At 40.6% G+C, this 16,308-nt stretch overlaps 1 long non-coding RNA gene across 2 annotated transcripts in view; it reads right to left on the reverse strand.

The window, feature by feature from the left end:
* Positions 1 to 16,308, reverse strand: part of LOC140843444 (uncharacterized) — a 74,329-nt gene that overhangs the window by 41,638 nt on the left and 16,383 nt on the right. The gene's annotated exons all lie outside the window — the stretch shown is intronic.

Below are 16,308 nucleotides of genomic sequence, written 5' to 3' on the forward strand. Positions count from 1 at the left end.
AAGACAGATGCACTCCTATGTTTATCGCAGCACTATTTACAATAGCCAAGAATTGGAAGCAACCTAAATGTCCATCTGTAGATGAATGGATAAAGAAGATGTGGTACATATACACAATGGAATACTACTCAGCCATAAGAAGTGGAAAAATCCAACCATTTGCAGCAACATGGATGGAGCTGGAGAGTATTATGCTCAGTGAAATAAGCCAAGCGGAGAAAGAGAAATACCAAATGATTTCACTCATCTGAGGAGTATAGGAACAAAGGAAAAACTGAAGGAACAAAACAGCAGCAGAATTACAGAACCCAAAAATGGACTAACAGGTACCAAAGGGAAAGGAACTGGGGAGGATGGGTGGGCAGGGAGGGATAAGGGGGGGGAAGAAGAAGGGGGGTATTAAGATTAGCATGCATGGGGGGGAGGGAGAAAGGGGAGGGTGGGCTGCACAACACAGAGAGGACAAGTAGTGACTCTACCACATTTTGCTAAGCTGATGGACAGTAACCGTAATGTGGTTGTTAGGGGGGACCTGATATAGGGGAGAGCATAGTAAACATAGTATTCTTCAGGTAAGTGTAGATTAAAAATTTAAAAAAAAAAAAAAGAAAGAAAGAAAGAAAAGGGGGATTACTCCTTAACAGGATAAAACTATTGGTAAATCAAAGATCAACGCATGCTTTAAATATCCTTAATGTTGATCACTTAAAGGGTGTCAGATGATCAGCTATGGAGGTACTCTTTTCTGATAATATTCCTTTCTCTTAATTAAAAAAAAAAAAAAAAAAAGCAGTTACTGTGTGCTGACCTCCAATGAGTTCTGCACAGTGGTATAGAGGGCATGTCAAAGTGTGGGCAAAGGGTCTGTTTGTTTCTACGCAGAAGATCAAGGCCTAGCTTGGATACCCAGAAAATGAACTAAGATACGATATGAGGAGGAGCTTCCGGCATCAGCACTCTCTGGAGGACTCGTGCCGGGGGATGATCATCAAAAAGCCTCCACAGGGATCCGGACGATGCTGCGGTTGTGGCTGCATCCAGCCCACCGTCTCCTGGACTTGCCATAAGAAGGAGGAGGGAGATGTCTAGGCTGGCATGTGCATACAGTGAGACAACGAATTTGACTGGATCTGTACTGTTGGAACTCAACCAGGAGTTGGGAGGGGTGCAAGTTGTAGCACCCCAAAATCTCATGACTATAGACTATCTATGGTTAAAAGAACATATGGGATGTGAACAGATCCCAGAAATGGGCTGCTTTAATTTGTCTGATGGTTCAAGTACAGTTCGAAAATATCCATCATATCATAGATAAATTTTCACAAATGCCTAGGGTGCCTAAATGGTTTTCTTGGCTTCACTGGAGATGGCTGGTAATTATAGATTTGCTTTGTTTATGTCACCGTATTCCTATTATGTTAATATGTGTGTGCAAATTAGTTAGTAGTTTAAAACCTATACATACTTAAGGTACTATACAAGAAGATATGTCAAAGAAATAATCAATCCTCCCAAGTTTCCTTCATATGCTACATCTATAGCTTTTCTTCTTCCTTCCTAATTACAAACCTTAAATAGAATTCGTGCCTCATATCGAATTTACCGAGTATCATAATTCCTCCAGGTGGTAAAGATACCTCGAGACAAGTGCTGGGCATAGAAGCCACAGGGCATAAATCTGCAAAGAAGTTAAAAGCTAACCTTTGCAAACAATATGGCTTCTCTCTCACTTACCAACTTTACATTTCCCTGTATGGCCCCAGAAGATGACTGGTTAGCCAGAGACGGGTAAGATTCCTCAAGGGAGGAACAACCTAAGACAGGCACAGTCGCAGGGGGGCCATCAGGTGAGAATTTGGGGATCAACAGAGGTGAGGCTCAGAACCTCACCCCCCCTGCTTTGAGAGAAATCTTCTGCATCCGTGGATGTCTTGCTGCCCTTGTCTAGCCTGGATTAATACTTAGTCCATAGGCACACACCTGATCATCTGATCATCTACATTTGCCTTCTTACAGCACTAAACTATGTTTTCTACCTTTATCTTGCATCTACCTACCACTTCAGCATTTTATTAAAAATAAAAATAATAATAATAATAGGAGAAATGTGGGATCAACATATAAATCAAGTACAAAAATCAAATGAATATTCATATTTGACCTGATGGTTTATAGGTCATATTGCATGATCAAAACCGAAAGTTTCTGTGATGAATGCCCTTGTACTGTTCACCATGTAAGAATTTATTCACTCTGTAAGAATTCGTTCACCATGTAAGAACTTGTTCGTTATGCTTCAGAAGATTGGAGACTGACGAGAATTAGGCTTGAGATGGATTAATGATTGTACATTGAGCATTGAGCCCCCTATACTGAATTTTATTGTTGTTAACAACCATTTGATCAATAAATATGAGAGATGCCCTCTCAAAAAAAAAAAAAAAAAAAAATAGAACAGTACCCCTGCCCAGAAACTGTTAAACAGGTACAAATATGTGGGCTTGTTAGGGTATTGGAGAACGTTTATCCCTCATTCAGCCATGCTGGTGAAACCACTGGATCACCTTATAAAGTGAGGGGAAACGTGGGACTAGACGCCAGAGGTGGAAAGGGCTTTTGCTGAGACAAAAAGAGCAGTGGCTCAGGCCCAGACGCTGCGAGTCACTGACACCTCTATACCATTCCTGCTGATGGTGTCTGTCAGCATGGAAGGGTTTGGATGGGGATTATGGGAGAAGCATGGGGCCCATAAAGTCCCAATAGGGTTTTGGCCTCAGTTGTGGAAGGCAGCAGAGATTTGCTATTTGTTGTTGGAAAAACAGCTGGCAGCAGTGTATGCTGCCTTATTGACTACTGAAGGAATCACAGGAATACAAGCAGTACAGGTCATTACTGCCCTCCCGATTGAGGGGTGGGTGCGAGTCTGGGCTACAGGTCCCCAAACTGAGGTTTCCTAGACACCCACCCTAACCAACTGGGGAGCTTATTTAGAACAATGGGCTAGATTCTCCAAAAGCCCTCTCTCACAAGAATTGCACAAGTCTTGGGACTATTAACCTTTGTGGTTGAATCTGCATCCAACTTACCAAGTGTGGAAGTGCCAACGGTAAGCCCCTGTGAGGAGGAGTCAGGGACATCACCAGCGGAAGCCTGGTATACAGATGGATCCACAAAGGGCCACCCACAGACAAGGGTGGCCGTTGCCACTCAGCCCTTACAGGAAGAGTTCTGGTATGAGTCTGGGGTAGGGCAATTCAGCCAATGGGCTGAATTATGGGCAGTATGGCTTGTTTCGACTAGTGAATCAGGTCAGAAAACCGTTTGTACTGATATCTGGGCTGTGTTTCATGGCCTCACTGTCTGGTTGCCTCAGGGCACAGACAGGACTGGGAAACCAGCCATTGCTCACTGTGGGGACAAATGATGTGGAAAGACCTTTGGAATTGTGAGTTAAAGGAAGGTGTCTTGATATATCGCATCTCAGGACATTGCCCAGCATTAATCCCTGGGAATGACATGGCCAACTCCCTGGCCAGGGCTTGTATGCATCAGGAGCTGCCTCCTATGGACATGGGACCATGGTTGTATAAGAAACTAGGTGATTAAAGATGGCAGCATGACAAGTGAGACAGAGGCTTCCTCCTAAAACCACATATAATACAAAAATATAATTAATAAAACTAATCCTGAAAGAGCAACAGGAAAGAGGACTGGGCCAGACTGCAGACACCTGGAGAAAAAGAGCAGACCTCATGGAACAGGGTAACGTACCGAAGCTGTGGCCCAGCGGGACCCAAGCCCTTCCCCCACCCCAGCTTACTGGCAGAAGGAAGAAAAACAGAGTGGGGAGGAAGTGGAGGCCTGGCACTGCTGAATACCTTATTCTGGAGATCTGCTCTGGGAGCACAAACCTATATTTCATGGTGCTTTCATGAGACTCTCAAGATTAAGGGGTTGGAAAGCTAAGACAGGCAGAATTCCTGGAGAGACTGAGATTCCAGCCACTTGTGGAAAGCAGGGATCTGGCTGCTCTGGGACAAAAGAAAGGTGGGAAGTCTGAGAGACTTCCTAACAAGGAAGCCCTTAGGAAGAGAGCTGCTAAAGGGGAAAGGATTGCACAGAGGTTACTGCTCAGGAGAAAGGACAGGTAGACAAAATTGTCTGGGTGCACTCTGCCAAGCAGGTTGGGAGCTTTCATGATTTTCAGGTGCTCCAGCTCCCTGGCAGGTTACACAGCTCCAAGGACACCCTTCGTGATATGCAGCCCACTGCGCCTTTCTCCTGGCCAGCCCCACCTGGCTCGCAAACTGGCAAACCCTACCCTGGCGTAAGGCCAGCCAGAGGGAAGATCTGTCTACAGCATCTACAAATGCAAAACATAGAGGCTTATACCTGTGTGCTTGGCCCAATGGTTCAGGCAGTGGAGACAGGCATAGCAGCTGGGAAGCAGGAGAGAGCTCTTCCCTCCCTCCAGGCACCAATACCACTCCCCTGCGACCCCCAACATTGCTTCAGGGGCTGAGCAGCTCCAGAGAGTAGAGCTTCTGGACACTAGAGGGCACCATATACAAATATGAAACACCAAATGAACCTGGTTCAAAGTAAAATTATTAATGCAACTCCTGAGAAAGATGACATCAACTTCATGAATCTTCCTGAAAGGGAGTTCAAAATAAAAATCATTAACATGCTCATGGAGATATGGAAAGATATTCAAGAACTCAGGAATGAATTCCAGTTGGAAATCCAATCATTGAAGAGCACAACGGATGGTATTAAAAGCAGATTAGATACAGTGGAGGTGATGATAAATGAAATAGAAAATATAGAAGAGGAATACACAGAAACTGAGGCACAGAGAGAAAAAAGGATTGCTAAGAATGAAAGAATATTGAGAGAACTGTGTGACCAATCCAAATGAAACAATATTCACATTATAGGGGAACCTGAAGAGAGAGAAAAAGGGATATAAAGTGTCTTTGAGAAGGTAATTACTGAAAACTTCCCCAAACTGGGGAAGGAGATAGTCTCTCAGGCCATGGAGATCCACAGATCTCCCAACACAAGGGACCCAAGAAAGACAACACCAAGACACATAGTAATTAAAATGGGAAAGATCAAGGATAAGAACAGACTACTAAAAGCAGCCAGCCAGAGAAATAAGATCACATACAAAGGAAAGCCCATCAGGCTATCATCAGACTTCTCAGTAGACAACTTACAGGCCAGAAGGGAGTGGCATGATGTATTTAATGCCATGAAGCAGAAGGGCCTGGAACCAAGATTACTTTATCCAGCAAGATTATCATTTAAATTTGAAGGGGGGATTAAACAATTTCCAGATAAGCAAAAGCTGAGAGAATTTACCTCCCACAAACCATCTCTACAGTGTATTTTGGAGGGACTGCTATAGATGGAAGTGTTCCTAAGGTTGAATAGCTGTCACCAGAGGTAATAAAACCACAGTGAAGAAAGTAGAACAGCTAATTATGAAGCAAATGCAAAATTAAATTAACTATCCCCAAAGTCAATCAAAGGATAGACAAAAAGTACAGAATTTGATACCTAATATATAAAGAATGAAGGAGGAGAAATAGAAAAGAACCTTTAGATTGTGTTTGTAACAGCATACTAAGTGAGTTAAGTTAGACTCTTACATAGTAAGGAAAGTAACCTGGAACCTTTGGTAACCACGAATCTAAAGCCTGAAATGGCAATAAGTACATACCTTTCAATAATCACCCTAAATGTAAATGGACTGAATGCACCAATCAAAAGACATAGAGTCACTGAATGGATTAAAAAAACAAGACCCATCTATATGCTGCTTACAAGAGACTCACCTCAAACCCAAAGACATGAACAGACTTAAAGTCAAGGGATGGAAAAAGATATTTCAAGCAAACAATAGGGAGAAAAAAGCAGGTGTTGCAATACTAGTATCAGACAAAATAGACTTCAAAACAAAGAAAGTAACAAGAGATAAAGAAGGACATGACATAATGATAAAGGGCTCAGTCCAAAAAGAGGATATAAACATTATAAATATATATGCACCCAACACAGGAGCACCAGCATATGTGAAACAAATACTAACAGAACTAAAGGAGGAAATAGAATGCAATGCATTCATTTTGGGAGACTTCAACACACCATTCACTCCAAAGGACAGATCCACCAGACAGAAAATAAGTAAGGACACAGAGGCACTGAACAACACACTAGAACAGATGGACCTAATAGACATCTATAGAACTCAACACCCAAAAGCAACAGGATACACATTCTTCTCAAGTGCACATGGAACATTCTCCAGAATAGACCACATACTAGGCCACAAAAAGAGCCTCAGTAAATTAAAAAACATTGATATTCTACCAACCAACTTTTCAGACTACAAAGGTATAAAACTAGAGATAAATTGTACAAAGAAAGTAATAAGGCTCACAAACACATGGAGGCTTAACAACATGCTCCTAAATAGTCAATGGATCAATGACCAAATTAAAATGGAGATCCATCAATATATGGAAATGAATGACAACAACAACACAAAGCCCCAACTTCTGTGGGATGCAGTGAAAGCAGTCTTAAGAGGAAAGTATATAGCAATCCAGGCATATTTAAAGAAGGAAGAACAGATCCAAATGAATAGTCTAATGTCACAATTATCAAAATTGGAAAAAGAAGAACAAATGAGGCCTAAAGTCAGCAGAAGGAGGGACATAATAAAGATCAGAGAAGAAATAAATAAAATTGAGAAGAATAAAACACAAGCAAAGATCAATGAAGCCAAGAGCTGTTTCTTCGAGAAAATAAAAAAAATAGATAAGCCTCTAGCCAGACTTATTAAGAGGAAAAGAGAGTCAACACACATCAACAGAATCAGAAATGAGAAAGGAAATATCACGACAGACCCCACAGAAATACAAAAATTATTAGAGAGTACTATGAAAACATATATGCTAACAAGCTGGGAAACCTAGGAGAAATGGACAACTTCCTAGAAAAAAATAATCTTCCAAGACTGACCCAGAAAGAAACAAAATCTAAACAGACCAATTACCAGCAACGAAATTGAAGCGGTAATCAAAAAACTACCATAGAACAAAACCCCCGGGCCAGATGGATTTACCTCAGAATTTTATCTGACATACAGAGAGGACATAATACCCATTCTCCTTAAAGTTTTTAAAAAAATAGAAGAGGAGGGAATACTCCCAAACTCATTCCGTGAAGCCAACATCACACTAATACCAAAACCAGGCAAAGACCCTACCAAAAAAGAAAATTACAGACCAATATACCTGACGAACATAGATGCAAAAATACTCAACAAAATATTAGCAAACCAAATTCAAAAATACATCAAAAGGATCATACACCATGACCAAGTGGGATTCATCCCAGGGATGCAAGGATGGTACAACATCCGAAAATCCATCAACATCATCCACCACATCAACAAAAAGAAAGAAAAAAACCACATGATCATCTCCATAGATGCTGAAAAAGCATTCAATAAAATTCAATATCCATTCATGATAAAAACTCACAGCAAAATGGGTATAGAGGGCAAGTACCTCAACATAATAAAGGCCATATATGATAAACCCACAGCCAACATCATACTGAACAGCGAGAAGCTGGAAGCTTTTCCTCTGCAATCGGGAACAAGACAGGGATGCCCACTATCCCCACTGTTATTCAACATAGTACTGGAGGTCCTAGCCACAGCAATTAGACAAATCAAAGAAATACAAGGAATCCAGATTGGTAAAGAAGAAGTTAAACTGTCACTATTTGCATATGACATGATATTGTACATAAAAAACCCTAAAGACTCCACTCCAAAACTACTAGAGCTAATATCAGAATTCGGCAAAGTTGCAGGATACAAAATTAACACACAGAAATCTGTGGCTTTCCTATACACTAACAATGAACTAATAGAAAGAGAAATCAGGAAAACAATTCCATTCACAATAGCATCAAAAAGAATAAAATACTTAGGAATAAACCTTACCAAGGAAGTGAAGGACCTATACCCTGAAAATTATATGACCCTGTTAAGAGAAATTAAAGAGGACACGAACAAATGGAAACACATCCCATGCTCCTGGGTAGGAAGAATTAATATCGTCAAAATGGCCATCCTGCCCAAAGCAATATACACATTTGATGCAATCCTTATCAAATTACCAATACCATTCTTCAATGACCTGGAACAAATAGTTCAAAAATTCATAGGGAACCACCAAAGACCCCGAACAGCCAAAGCAATCCTGAGAAGGAAGAATGAATTGGGGGGGATCTTGCTCCCCAACTTCAAGCTCTACTAAAAAGCCACAGTAATCAAGACAGTTTGGTACTAGCACAAGAACAGAGCCACAAACCAGTGGGACAGAATAGAGACTCCAGATATTAACCCAAATATTTATGGTCAATTAATATATGATAAAGGAGCCATGGGCATACATTGGGGAAATGACAGTCTCTTCAACAGATGGTGCTGGCAAAACTGGACAGCTACATGTAAGAGAATGAAACTGGGTCACTGTCTAACCCCATACACAAAAGTAAATTCGAAATGGATCAAAGACTTGAACGTAAGTCGTGAAACCATAAAACTCTTAGAAAAATACATAGGCCAAAACCTCTTGGACATACACATGAGCAACTTCTTCATGAACATATCTCCCCGGACAAGAGAAACAAAAGCAAAAATGAACAAGTGGGACTATATCAAGCTGAAAAGCTTCTGTACAGCAAAGGACACCATCAATAGAACAAAAAGGTACCCTACAGGATGGGAGAATATATTCATAATGACAGATCCGTTAAAGGGTTAATATCCAAAATATATAAAGAGCTCACACATCTCAACAAACAAAAAGCAAATAACCCAATCAAAAAATGGGCAGAGAAGCTGAACAGACAGTTCTCCAAAGAAGAAATTCAGATGGCCAACAGACACATGAAAAGATGCTCCATATCACTTGTCATCAGAGAAATGCAAATTAAAACCACAATGAGATATCACCGCACACCAGTAAGGATTGCCACCATCCAAAATAACAACAAATGTTGGTGAGGTTGTGGAGAAAGGGGAACCTTCCTACACTGCTGGTGGGAATGTAAATTAGTTCAACCATTGTGGAAAGCAGTACGGAGGTTCCTCAAAATGCTCAAAATAGAAATACCATTTGACCCAGGAATTACACTTCTAGGAATTTACTCTAGGAATGCAGCACTCCAGTTTGAAAAAGACAGGTGGACCCCTATGTTTATCGCAGCACTATTTACAATAGCCAAGAAATGGAAGCAACCTAAATGTCCATCAGTAGATGAATGCATAAAGAAGATGTGGTATGTATACACAATGGAATATTACTCAGCCATAAGAAAAAAACAGATTCTACCATTTGCAACAACATGGATGGAGCTACAGGGTATTATGCTCAGTGAAATAAGCCAGGTGGAGAAAGACAAGTACCAAATGATTTCACTCATATGTGGAGTATAAGAACAAAGAAAAACTGAATGAACAAAACAGCAGCAGACTCACAGAACCCAAGAATGGACTAATGGTTACCAAAGGGAAAGGGACTGGGCAGGAGGGGTGGGAAGGAAGGGATAAGGGCAGGGAGAAAGAAAGGGGTCATTACGATTAGCATGTATAATGTGGGGGCATAGGGAGGGATGTGCAACACAGAGAAGACAAGTAGTGAGTCTACAGCATCTTACTATGCTGATTGACAATGACTGTAGTGGGGTTTGTTGGGGGGGACTTGGTGAAGGGGGGAGTCTAGTAACCATAATGTTCTTCATGTAATTGTAGATTAATGATAATAAAGTAAATATAAAAAATAAAAAATAAATTTAAAAAAAGGAGAAATAGAAGGCAATGCTTTCATTCTAGGAGATTTCAACACTCCACTCACTCTGAAGGACATATCAACCAGAAAGAAAATAAGTAAGGACACAGAAGCACTGAACAACACATTAGAACAGATGGACCTAACACACATCTACAGAAGTCTACACCCAAAAGCAGCAGAATACACATTCTTCTCAAGTGCACATGGAACATTTTCAAGAATAGATAATATACTAGGCCATAAAAAGAGCCTCAGTAAATTAAAAAAGATTCAAATTTACCAACCAGTTTCTCAGACCACAAAGGTATGAAATTAGAAATAACTTATGTAAAGAAAATGAAAAATCCCACAAACACATGGAGGCTTCACAATATGCTCCTAAATAACCAATGGAGCAATGACCAAATAAAAACAGAGATCAAGCAATATATGGAGACAAATGACAACAATAATTCAACACCGCAAAATCTGTGGGAAACAGCGAAGGCCGTGCTAAGAGAAAAGTATACTGCAATACAGGCCTACCTCAGGAAAGAAGAACAATCCCATATAAGCAGTCTAAACTCACAGATTAGATTAGAAATAGAAGGATAGAATAGATTAGAAAAAGAAGAACAAACGAGGCCCAAAGTCAGTAGACAGAGAGACATAATAAAGATTAGAGCAGAAATAAATAAAATTGAGAAGAATAAAACAATAGAAAGAATCAATGAAACTAAGAGCTGGTTCATCGAGAAAATAAACAAAATAGATAAACCCCTAGCCAGACTTATCAAGAAAAAAAGAGAGTCTACACACATAAACAAAACCAGAAGTCATAAAGGAAAAATCACTATGGACACCACAGAAATACAAACAATTATTAGAGAATACTATGACAAATTATATGCAAACTGGATAACCTAGAAGAAATGGACAACTTTCTAGAAAAATACAACCTTTCAAGGCTGATCCAGGATGAAACATAAATCTGAATAGACCGATTACTAGCAATAAAATTGAATTGGTAACCAAAAAACTGCCTAAGAACAAAAAACTGAACCAGATGGCTTCACTGCTGAATTTTATCAAACATTTAGTGAAGACCTAATACCCATCCTCCTTGAACTTTTCAAAGAATAGAAGAAGAGGGAATACTTCCAAACTCATTTTATGAAGCCAGCATCACTCCAATACCAAAATCAGGCAAAGACACCACAAAAAAAGAAAATTACAGACCAATATCCCTGATGAACATAGATGCAAAAATACTCAACAAAATATTAGAAAACAGAATTCAAAAATACATCAGAAAGATCATCCATCATGATCAAGTAGGATTTATTCCAGGGACGCAAGAATGGTAAAACATTTGAAAATCCATCAACATCATCCACCACATCAACAAAAAGGACAAAAACCACATGATCATCTCCATAGATGCTGAAAAAAGCATTTGACAAAATTCAACACTCATTCATGATAAAAACTCTCAACAAAATGGGTATAGAGGGCAAGTACTTCAACATAACAAAGGCCATATATGACAAACCCACAGCGAACATTATACTTGACAGTGAGAAGCTGAAAGCTTTTCCTTTAAGATTGGGAACAAGACAAGGATACCCACTCTCCTCACTTCTATTCAACATGGTACTGGAGGTCCTACACATGGCAATCAGACAACACAAAGAAATAAAAGGCATCCAGATTGGCAAGGAAGAAGTCAAACTGTCCCTGTTTGCAGATCACATGATATTGTACATAAAAAACCCTAAAGAATTGACTCTGAAACTAGTAGATCTAATATCTGAATTCAGCAAAGTTGCAGGATTCAAAATTAATATGCAGATATCTGTGGCATTCTATACACTAACAATTAACTAGCAGAGAGAGAAATCAGGAAAAGAATTCCATTCACAGTTGCATCAAAAAGAATAAAATACCTAGGAATAAACTTAACTGAGGAAGCGAAAAACCTATACTCTGAAAATTACAAGACACTCATGAGAAATTACAGAAGATGTCAATAAATGGAAACACATCCCATGGTCATGGATAGGAAGAATTAATATTGTTAAAATGGCCATCCTGCCTAAAGCAATCTACAGATTCAATGCAATTCCTATCAAAATTCCAACAGCATTCTTCAACAAACTAGAGAAAATTGTTCTAAAATTCATATGGAACCACAAAAGACCACAAATAGCCAAAGCAATCCTGAGAAGGAAGAATAAAGCTGGGGGGATTATGCTCCCCAACTTCAAGCTCTACTACAAAGCTACAGTAATCAAGACAATTTGGTACTAGCACAAGAACAGACCCATAGACCAATGGAACAGACTAGAGAGCCCTGATATAAACGCAACCATATATGGTCAATTAATATATGATAAAGGATTCATGGACATACAATGGGGAAATGACAGCCTCTTCAACAGCTGGTGTAGGCAAAATTGGACAGCTACATGCAAGAGAATGAAACTGGATTATTGTTTAACCCCATACACAAAAGTAAACTCGAAATGGATCAAAGACCTGAATGTAAGTCATGAAACCATAAAACTCTTAGAAGACAACATAGGCAAAAATATCCTGAATATAAGCATGAGCAACTTCTTCCTGAACATATCTCCTTGAGCAAGGGAAACAAAAGCAAAAATGGGACTAAATCAAACTAAAAAGTTTCTGTATGGCAAAGGACACCATCAACAGAACAAAATGGAACCCTACAGTATGGGAGAATATATTTGTAAATGACATATCCGACAAGGGATTAACATCCAAAATATATAAAGAACTTACATGCCTCAACACCTAAAAAGCAAATAACCCAATTAACAAATGGACAGAGGACATGAAGAGACACTTCTCCAAAAAGAAATTCAGATATCCAACAGACACATGAAAAGATGCTCCACATCACTAATCATCAGAGAAATGCAAATTAAAACAACAATGAGATATCACTTCACACCAGTAAGGATGGCCAGCATCGAAAAGACTAAGAACAACAAATGGTGGCAAGGATGCAGAGAAAGGGGACCCTTCTACACTGCCGGTGGAAATGTAAGCTAGTTCAACCATTGTGGAAAGCAATATGGAGGTTCCTCAAAAAACTCAAAATAGAAATACCATTTGACCTGGGAATCCCACTCCTTGGAATTTGCCCAAAGAATACAACTTCTCAGATTCAAAGAGACATATGGACTCCTATGTGTATTGCAGCACTTTTTACAATAGCCATGGTATGGAAGCAACCTAAGTGTCCATCAGTAGATGAATGGATAAAGAAGAGGTGATACATATACACAATGGAATACTATTCAGCCATAAGAGAGAAACAAATCCTACCATTTGCAACAACATGGATGGTGCTGGAGGACATTATGCTCAGTGACATAAGCCAGCCAGAGAAAGATAAGTGCCAAATGATTTTCCTCATTTGTGGAGTATTAACAATGAAGCAAAACTGAAGGAACAAAATAGCAGCAGACTCAGAGACTCCAAGAAGGGACTAGTGGTTACCAAAGGGGAGGGGTGTGGGAGGGGTGTGGGAGGGTGGGTGGGAGGGAGAGAGAAGGGGATTGAGGGGTATTATGTTTAGTACACATGGTGTGGGGTATCATGGGGAGAACAGTGCAGCACAGAGAAGGCACATAGTGGATCTCTGGCAACTTGCTGCACTGATGGACAGTGACTGCATTGGGGTGTGGGTGGGGACTTGATAATATGGGTAAATGTAGTAACCACATTGTTTTTTCATGTGAAACCTTCACAGGAGTGTATATCAATAATACCTTAATAATAAATTTTAAAAAAAGAAACTAGGGCATGTAGGCCCTAGAACCATGTGTAAAGTCACCCAGACATGGCATATTCTGCTGATGTTTGCTGATGCAAAACAAGCAGTGCAAGCATGTGCTCAGTGTGCTCACTTTTACCTGCATCATCATCAGGTACTCATGCAAGAGGGACAGCTCCCCCACCCACCAGAACCCTTATAGGTGTGGCAAGTAGATTACATAGGGCTCTTGCCTAGTGATCAGGGATGTAAATATGTGTTAACAGCAGTGGACATGGTTATGGGATTGGGTTTTGCCCATCCCGTGACCCAGGTTACTCAACAGGCTACTAAACTGGCCTTGGAGCACTTATGTGCCATTTATGGGCATCTGCTAATAGTCATCAGTGACTGAGGGAGGCACTTTACAGGACAGGAAATACAAAAATGGGCTCGACAACAGGACATTGTATGGCAATTACATGTGCCATATTGACCCCAAGTGGCTGGAATTATAGAAAGGTATAACAGGCTGTTAAAGGACAAATTGAAACATTTAGGATAGATGCAGGGGGTGAAGTACTTACCCATAGCAGTATGCTTGCTGAATGAGCAACCAAAGAAAACTGGGAAAAGTCCCGTAGAGAGGTCGGTGGTGGCTCATCCATATGTCTTGAAATATTTAAAACAAGGCCCAGTGAGTTGCAGCCATAGTTGCTAGAAGAAACATTGCTCCTTCCTGCTCCATGTATGCTGTCTCCTGGCTGCCCAGAGGAGTGGGCGTGGCCATGAACATCCATGGATCACATTGTATGAGGTATGGGGGGAGGGGCTGACCCATGGGCTACACATTACCCCATGGATAGGAAAGTGGCCTTTTAAACTGACTGCCTCCTTGCCGGAGAGGGCAACAGCCATATTGACAGGGACTCTGGCCATGCAGATGTGGCCAATATGACAATTTCTGTTGAAGGCTGAACCTGATACTCTGCCACTGTCTTCGTGTGCTATGATCTACTATGACAGTCCAGGAAAACCCCCCTGGTAGCCACTGTTTTGTTGAAAGATGACAAGGTCACTTGCATCCTCCCAGATAACCTGGACTTGCCACTGATGGTGTCTTTGTCTGCTCTTTCCACCGAGGTTGACAGAGAGCAATAGTATGGAGGCATGGGCCCATACTTTTGCCCACGTACATAATGTCTCCCACTGCTGGGTGTGTATGGGGCTGCCTACTGGAATCACTAATGGATTGCCATCGAAAATTGCTCCTGCCAACCTGTCCACACGGGAACGCCTTTGAGCACAGAATTGTGGTGATGCCGAAGGTGAAGCAAAACAATGTGCAACCAAGCAGTTGATCCGACAGTCAGCACACACTCCACCCAGGGGAGTACCATGTATAATGGGCAGGGATGGATGTGTAACCTTGCAAACCATAGCTCTGCTCTGCACTGAACAGCAGGTTTCCATATGCAATCACATGGTTGGCTGGTTACTCAGAGAACCATGTGTGTGCCAATGTCAGTGTTAATCACACCCCTAAGCACTGGTGGGACGGTAATGCCCATGTGGGCATTGTGCCGACAGATGCCCTGCTGGGAGAAAACATTTAGATATGTGGGGAATATGGCTGATCCTATTTCCCTGCAAACTGGATAGGCAGTTGTATTTGGGATCACCCATACTTATCAGGACAGGTAATACAAACCTTGCCATAGCCTACACATAATTGGGATGCTGTATATTTCCATTGGCATTGTCCCAAATGGTGGTTTTACCGCTGGGCTATCTTCCTTCCAGTAGCTGGCACTATAGATGTGGAATTACAAATAGAAGCCCTGGCACAGCATGTTGTTCATGCATTGATTATAACAAGGTCCTTGCTGGCCTTATTGCTAGATGAAGTCGCCCAAATACAGAAGGTGGTTTTTACAAAACAGAATGGCTCTGCTATACACTAACAATGAACTAACAGATAGAGAAATCAGGAAAAAAATCCCATTCACAATTGCATCAGAAAGAATAAAATACCTAGGAATAAACCTAACCAAGAAAGTGAAAGACCTATATGTTGAAAACTACAAGACACTCTTAAGAGAAATTAAAGAGGACACTAACAAATGGAAACACATCCCATGCTCTTGGCTAGGAAGAATTAATATTGTCAAAATGGCCATCCTGCCTAAAGCAATTTACAGATTCAATGCAATGCCTATCAAAATACCAACAGCATTCTTCAATGAACTGGAAGAAATAGTTTTAAAATTCATATGGAACAGCAAAAGACCCCGAATAGCCAAAGCAATCCTGAGAAGGAAGAAAAAAGCAGGGGGGATCTCGCTTCCAAACTTCAAGCTCTACTACAAAGCCACAGTAATCAAGACAATTTGGTACCGGCAAAAGAACAGAGCCACAGACCCGTGAAACAGAATAGAGAGTCCAGATATTAACCCACACATATACGGTCAATTAATATATGATAAAGGAGCCATGGATATACAATGGGAAAACGACAGCCTCTTCAACAGTTGGTGCTGGCAAAACTGGACAGCTACATGTAAGAGAATGAAACTGGATCATTGTCTAACACCATACACAAAAGTAAATTCGAAATGGATTAAAGACCTGAATGTAAGCTGTGAAACCATAAAACTCTTAGAA

The sequence above is a fragment of the Manis javanica genome, chromosome 9 (assembly GCF_040802235.1).
Source record: "Manis javanica isolate MJ-LG chromosome 9, MJ_LKY, whole genome shotgun sequence".
NCBI lineage: Eukaryota > Metazoa > Chordata > Mammalia > Pholidota > Manidae > Manis > Manis javanica.